We start from the raw sequence: 7,385 nt of genomic DNA, 5'->3' as shown, positions 1-7,385 counted from the left end.
CTTGGCGGGACTTAGAGCGGCGCCGCTGACACCGGTGCTTGGGTTGCTTTTTGGAGGGGCCATCCTCCATTGTCTCGTCGCCATTGCCTTCTTTGGGTGTATCCACCATGTATATATCGTATGATGAGGTGGCTGTCCAATGCCCTATGGGCAGTGGTTCCTCTTTGTCTCCCGCATCGTCGTCCATGCCGTCGATGTCTTCAGAGTCGAAGTCGAGCATGTCGGTTAAGTCGTCGACAGTGGCTACTAAGTAGGTGGTGGGTGGGCGGCGAATTTCTTCGTCATCCGCATCCCAATCCTGCCGGACATAGTTCGGCCAGGCCTCTCCTGACAAGGACAGAGACCTTAATGAGTTTAGTATGTCGCCAAAGGGCGAGTGCTGAAAAATATCCGCGGAGGTAAACTCCATGATCGGCGCCCAATCGGATTCGACAGGAACGGGCGCAGGCTGTTCGGAGTCCATGGCCGGAGAAGGATCCGGCAGTTTGGCAACACGGCTCTTGTGAAAGGTAAGGTCGATAGTCGGCTCGATCGCCGCAGAGGATACGGCCTCCGTGGCGGGGTCTATCCACCCGTCCACGGATGGCGAAACTGGCTCCGAATTGAGGGTCGGAGTGGCTGCCGGTGCAATTTCTCGAACACTGTCGATGGTAGAGCTAAATCATACTCATCGTGACCTCGCGGCGCACAAGGCAGGGGCTCGAATCCGTCGAAGATCAAGTCTCCGCGGATATCGGCCGTGTAGTTTAAGCTCCCAAACCTGACCTGGTGGCCAGGGGCGTAACTTTCGATCTGCTCCAGATGGCCAAGCGAGTTGACCCACAGTGTGAAGCCGCCGAACACAAAGATCTGTCCGTGGAGAAAAGTCTCACCCTGGACTGCATCGCTATCGATGATCGTAAGAGCCATCAAGCCTAATGGCGACGACACAGAGGTGCTCTCAATGAAAGCACCAATGTCGGTGTCAAAACCGGCGGATCTCGGGTATGGGGTCCCGAACTATGCGTCTAAGGCGGATGGTAACAGGAGGCAGGGGACACGATGTTTTACCCAGGTTCGGGCCCTCTTGATGGAGGTAAAACCCTACGTCCTGCTTGACTTATTCTTGATGATATGAGTATTACAAGAGTTGATCTACCACGAGATCGGAGAGGCTAAACCCTAGAAGCTAGCCTATGGTATGATTGTATGTTGTCCTACGGACTAAAACCCTCCAATTTATATAGACACCGAAAGGGGCTAGGGTTACACAAGGTCGGTTACAAAGGAGGAGATATACATATCCGTATTGCCTAGCTTGTCTTCCACACCAAGTAGAGTCCTATCCGGACACGAGACGAAGTGTTCAATCTTGTATCTTCATAGTTCAATAGTCCGGCCAAAGGATATAGTCTGGCTGTCCGGAGACCCCCTAATCCAGGACTCCCTCACTTGGCAAGGAAGTGCGGAATGTAATGGATAACATGGAATGCTGAGATGTTCATTGCACGACATGGTAATATAGAAACTGCCATATATATACCATCGGTCATACACACCGTACATAGTTTGGTACAAGCCCAGGCTAGAGTACAACTACGGTGGAAGACGTTACATCTCATCGGAGGCATTCCAAGCTCCTATACATTATTTTTCTACACCCCCGGAACGTGATACACACCAAGTCGTATCCCACGAGTCACGCAGGACTGTGGGGAATACAACTATTACAATACTAATGAAGCTACTACCAACTCAGACGTTTCTGTAGTAATCTTCATAAAAGTCACCACCAAAACCTGGAAGTGGAACATGATCATCTGGGAACAGATGGTCCTGTGGAGCTTGCAGTCCATAGGGACTCGGATGTGGCCTTGGTCCAACAAACAGTGGAAGACGGGGACCACGAGGAGGGGTGATGCCTCCTACATCGCGCCAGTCCATACAATCTGGCAACCCAGACCGCACGGGGTACATGTCCCTCATGTCCATGTATGCAGCTTGCACAGTAGGTGCAAACCAGGTCAAAGTGGCCCAGTGGTCAGAACGAGAGTTGAAGAGCTCCATTCGCAAGGCATGATTTTCGCGGTCCTTGTCCTTGAGCATCTCGATAGTGGTGTATAGTAGTGAATCCTCATGTGTAGAGTCATAGTACAAAGCCTGATAGTACCCCTGTGCCCCAGGGAGTGAGGCTGGCATGTAGCGAAAATCGGTGTTCCAAAGCAAGGCAGTTCTGGCTCGAATGATAGTCATCATTGAGTAAGCTGCGTCCAGCACGGACATATCGATAGTAACCCCAAGTCCATAAGAGCAGTGGAGGGGTTCAGTGGCTCCAGGATAAGAGGGGTATATCCTGACGGTACAAAGGTATTGGCTCTGATTGAAGTCTCGGAACTGCTCCTCGACGATATACTCAGGATACCATCGATAGCCTGTCTCGACCATCACTCAGACTAGCATGGCCGTGTGACCGGGTACATCAAGGCACCGAGTCAGAGGAACCACTTGATTCTATGAACGGGTGGCCATCTGAAAGCACGAAATATTGCAAAGGCATTAGTATTTTCTAGGAGGAATCGGACAACATAATGGCTATAAATGCTCAGAAAAACATTTGAGACATTCACAACAGTTGGCAAAACCACTCAACAACATCATATCAAGCTTCTGGTTCAACTGGCAACATACTAGAAGTAGTAGAAACTGAACTGAGGCTTGAACCCACAATCCATAAGTTACTACGGATTAGTAACACGTGAACCTGATAGAGAGAAGAGAGCCTAGTCCTTAACCCACGTAGAATGAGAAGAGAATGACTCAGATCAGAGGGCATAAGGTAAAGGAGTAAAAGAGCCTTACGTTCCCTCCCACAATCAATTCCCCTACATATAACTAAAGCATTTCTAGACTCGACATCGACCAGTTTGGCTCAACGAACCTACAGGCAGTCCAGCTCAGATGCCAACACTGTCAGGACCCCTATTCCAAGTCACATCGATCTAGCCGGTAACACCTCATATCACTTTGCGGCCACACGCACGGTATTCCCACGGGTGTCGCATTACCATGGCCCGGGACCGTTTGCGCCTTTTGGCTCACGTATATGATAGTGTCGCTAGCATCCATATGACAGAGAACCCGGGCCGACATGGCTAGTCGTGAACCCAAAGCGGCACTAACCTATGGGGACAGACATACATGAATCACATCGAGCATGTCGGTCTGCAGCGTGTGAATCCGGGCTGTAGCACTGGGCTAACAGGACTCCGGGAACCCGGGCTGTAGCACTGGGCTAACAGGACTCTGGGAACCCGGGCTGTAGCAGGCTAGGCAGGACTCCGGATGTCACAGCGTGACATTTCCCCGAAGGGACAGACACAAGAACAAAGTGAAGCACATGACGGCTAGTCAAGTGTCCTGAGCAGTAGTGTTGGGCTAGCAGGACTCCGGTGAACCGGGCTGTAGCGTACTACTATGGCTCATGGAAGCACTAGACTACATTTCCCCATAAGAGAGGCTGCCAAGGATAAACAACTAGATTGTCGGATCCCACACATACCAAGCATTTCAATCATACACACAATATGCTCGATATGTGTAAATACAACATGGCATCACAACAAAACTCTACAACTCAAAGTACTTTATTTAAAGGCTCCGGAGAGCCATACATAACATGTTCATACAGGTAGGGGTCACATGACCCGACACTCAAGTCATACAAGCATACAAGCACATGCAGAAGCAAACTAGTCTGAGTACAGACACTAGAAAGAAAGAAGGCTTGACGAAGCCTGTCTATCTACATAGGGCCCTCCATGGCTCGGAATCATCACCTGGGTGGCAAGTCACTCATCGACGTCGAGGTCTATGTAAAACCCGTCGAAAGGGGTGGTGTTGTCGTCTGAAAATAGTAATTAAAGCAACATAAGTACAAAGGTACTCAGCAAGACTTACAACAGATCCTACTATACATGCTCATTATCAAGAAGGTGGTCGAGTTACTGCAGCAAGCTAGCTTTGACTCTTGGCTAAGCTATCCTACGAGACACCACTTGTAAAATTAGTTTTCGCACACGAGTCCACTAAACACCAACACAATACTCCACCATGGATCCTCCCTTGTCATCCTACGAGAGGGCCATCCTCGGTACTCACACTTATCTTGAGTGTTTTAGTAGTAACCATTAACTTGTCTATGAACTATATAGGCAACCAAGTAGTCCTTTACCGCGGATGCGGCTATTCGAATAGATGATGTTAAACCTGTAGGGGTGTACTTCTTCACACACGCTCTCACCACTTACCGTCGTTTACATGACATGTACTCGGCAACCTTCAAGCGGAAGCCCAACTAGGGTGTCGGCCACGGCCTACCTAAACACTCAAGTCTCTAGTCCATGTTTATCGCCTATCCAGGTTCCATCCGCAGGGAGTCCGGCCGAGGTTTCCACATACGGCCCCGAACGATGTGTACAGGGTTCCCGAGACACCAAACGGGCGACTCGGTACACCGTGCCAAGGTGTATCTACCGCATCATAGCCCACTCCTAGGGTCAGCACTACGGACGGCCACCAACACATAACCTGTAAACACCAGAAACTAGTTGCAACTCCTGGACAGAGAACTATGATGGTTTCGAAACTGAGAAGGTCCATTGGTTTCGGGCCCAATGTATGGTAGTAACTGATTCTTGAATCACACATACAGATCTCAGTTCTTAAGGACGGCCTCAATGAAACAACCCAGCATGTACTCCTACATGGCCTCTCATCGATACTTTTACCAAATCATGTTCAACACATCCCTCACATTACCGATGTAATCATTTCACTCTAGCCCATCACCCAGATGAACCAGACGTGACACAACTCTAAGCATAGCAGGCATAGCAAGGTAGGAAACACATACATGGCTCAATCAACTCCTACACATGCTAGTGGGTTTCATCTAGTTACTGTGGCAATGACAGGTCATGCAGAGGATAAGGGTTCAACTACCGTAGCACACAGCAGTTTGAAACGTTGTTGTCTTAATGCAGTAAATGAGAGTAGGAGCGAGAACATGGGATTGTATCGATATGATCAATGGGGCTGCTTGCCTGATGGAGTAGTAGTAGGGTACTGCCCTTCAGTTGGATACTCGTGAATATCCTCGGAGGCAGAACCTACCATGAAAGACACCACAGAACACAAGCATCACATGGCAGTATGCAACAATATGATGCATACTATGACATGGCAATATGAGGTGTCCTCGCTTATGCATTGTGAAACAAGTTGGTTTGAGTCTATTTGAATCAAAGGTTCAAATGGAAGCTTATGTTAGTAAGTCATATAAGTGCATTAGCTTGTTTCACCTAAACAACAAGGTTAAAGTGTTCTGTCGTGCATGAAACCATTACAGATGGAAAGATTGAATTTTTCTGATCAAATTTCATATATAAATCTTTGCATTTGGAGTTACAGATTAAAAGTTATGAATTTTTGAAGTTTGTAGTATTTTCTGGAATTTCCTGTATAAGAATAATTCCAGTAATTGAATTAATGCGTCAGCATTGCGTCATGGTGATGTCAGCGGTCAACGGAGCCGGTCCAGGTCAAACCTAACCAGTAGGACCCCAGTGTCAGTAGTTATTTAAACTAACTAAATTTAGTTAGTGCTAATCTAAGTTAATTAGCAGAGCGGCCCCACTTGTCATAGACTCAGGGGGGAGTCAACCTGGGACCACACGGGGTCAACCAGGGTCAAACAAGGTCAAACTCGCCAGCGTTTAGCCACCGACGAGGCCAGACACGGCGGGGCAATGCGGGTTTCGTGCTCCGGCGACCAAATGGACGGCGGAGACCATCTACGCGTAGCTGGGAATGAATCGCGTCATTTGGTGGCAGTGGTGGAGCTCGGGGTGGCCAGAAATGTCGCCGGTGACGAGCTGTGCGGCTGCCGGAGCTCGGGTGAGGTCGAACCCGAGGCTACGAGACACGGCGAGGCACGTGGAGTGGTGCTACGGGTTCCTACGAGTGCGGTGAGTGTGATGGACACGGTGGTGTGGCCGGAGGGTGGCCGGACTCACGTCGGCGACGAGCTCGGCGACGGCGCATGCGGTGATGCTTCGTGTAGTCCCTACAGTGCTCGAGAGGGAGAACGGAGAGGATGGGGAGGTGCAGGAGCTCACGGCGATCACGTAGGAGCAGACGGCGCGGCTAGGGACGAACGGTGGTGGCGAAGGGGATCTGCGGCGGTGCTCGGTGAAGTCGAGCTCGAAGAGGACGAAGCAGGGCGCGTGAGCGTTAGGGGCTCAAGCTGCTCGACGGAGATGACGACGGCGAAGCTATCGGACACGACAGCGCGACACAGGGACGACGGCGGACGCGAGTTTTACGGTAGCGTGGGCGCGGCAGCGTCGACCATGGTACGGGAGAGCGAGGGAGAGAGGCAGGGGAGCGAGTGAGGTGTCCACGGGGTCGGGGCGGCGACGTGGGGCTCGCCCAGGTGTCGAGGGGCACGGGCGGCAAGCAGGTGGCGCTGTGGCGAGCTCGCGCTCGCCGGTGTCACCTTTGTGTCTGCCTGGCGGGGACGAAGCAACTGGCTGGCATGGGCCAGCACAGCGCTGGGCCGCCAGGTGGGCCGGCTGGTGGGCTGCGGCCAGGTAAGTTCCCTCCCTCTCTTTCAATTTCTATTTTCTATTTTTTCCATAATTGTGTGGCTTTATTAAAAATACTTAGGCATCTTCAAAAATTCTAAAAATAATCAGGGGCTCTGTTTAGATTATTTCCAAGAGCCCACACTTATTTCCAGAATTATTTGGGCATTTAAAATAGTTTATATCATTTAAATGCCCAAATGCAAATAGATAAAGATTAATCCAATGACCTTACGTGTCCTAGAAAAATGTGAACCCATTTTGTCAGAGGTTCTAACCCAAAACAAAAAGGGGTGGACTTTTTAGAAGGGCATTTCAGGTTCATTGAAAATAATTTTAGTAAACCCTAGTTGTTTCCAGGGGGGTGTTGGGGGTTCTGCCATCCCCATTTCAGTTTTCTGGAAAAGTAGACATGATGCAACACTATAATGCATGAACTAGCTAGGGTGTGACATCTATGTTGTTGTAGATAGATGGACCGTGCTGTTGTTCCGTTGAATTTTAATGCGTTCCTTGAGAAGGCAAAGTTGAAAAATGATGGTAGCAATTACACGGACTGGGTCCGTAACTTGAGGATTATCCTCATTGCTGCACAGAAGAATTACATCCTGGAAGCACCGCTGGGTGCCAGGTGTCGTGGTTCTAAGCCTGACAGTAGAGTGGGGGTAGGTATGGAGAGGCAAGGTCCTAGCTATGGAGAGGTTGTAAGCACAAAGGATGTACGAGTTCAGGCCCTTCTCGGAAGAAGTAACAGCCCTACGT

This window comes from Triticum dicoccoides, chromosome 4A (assembly GCF_002162155.2).
Source record: "Triticum dicoccoides isolate Atlit2015 ecotype Zavitan chromosome 4A, WEW_v2.0, whole genome shotgun sequence".
Classification (NCBI taxonomy): domain Eukaryota; kingdom Viridiplantae; phylum Streptophyta; class Magnoliopsida; order Poales; family Poaceae; genus Triticum; species Triticum dicoccoides.
The sequence above is the reverse complement of the archived record's forward strand: the minus strand, read 5'-3'. Positions refer to the sequence as shown.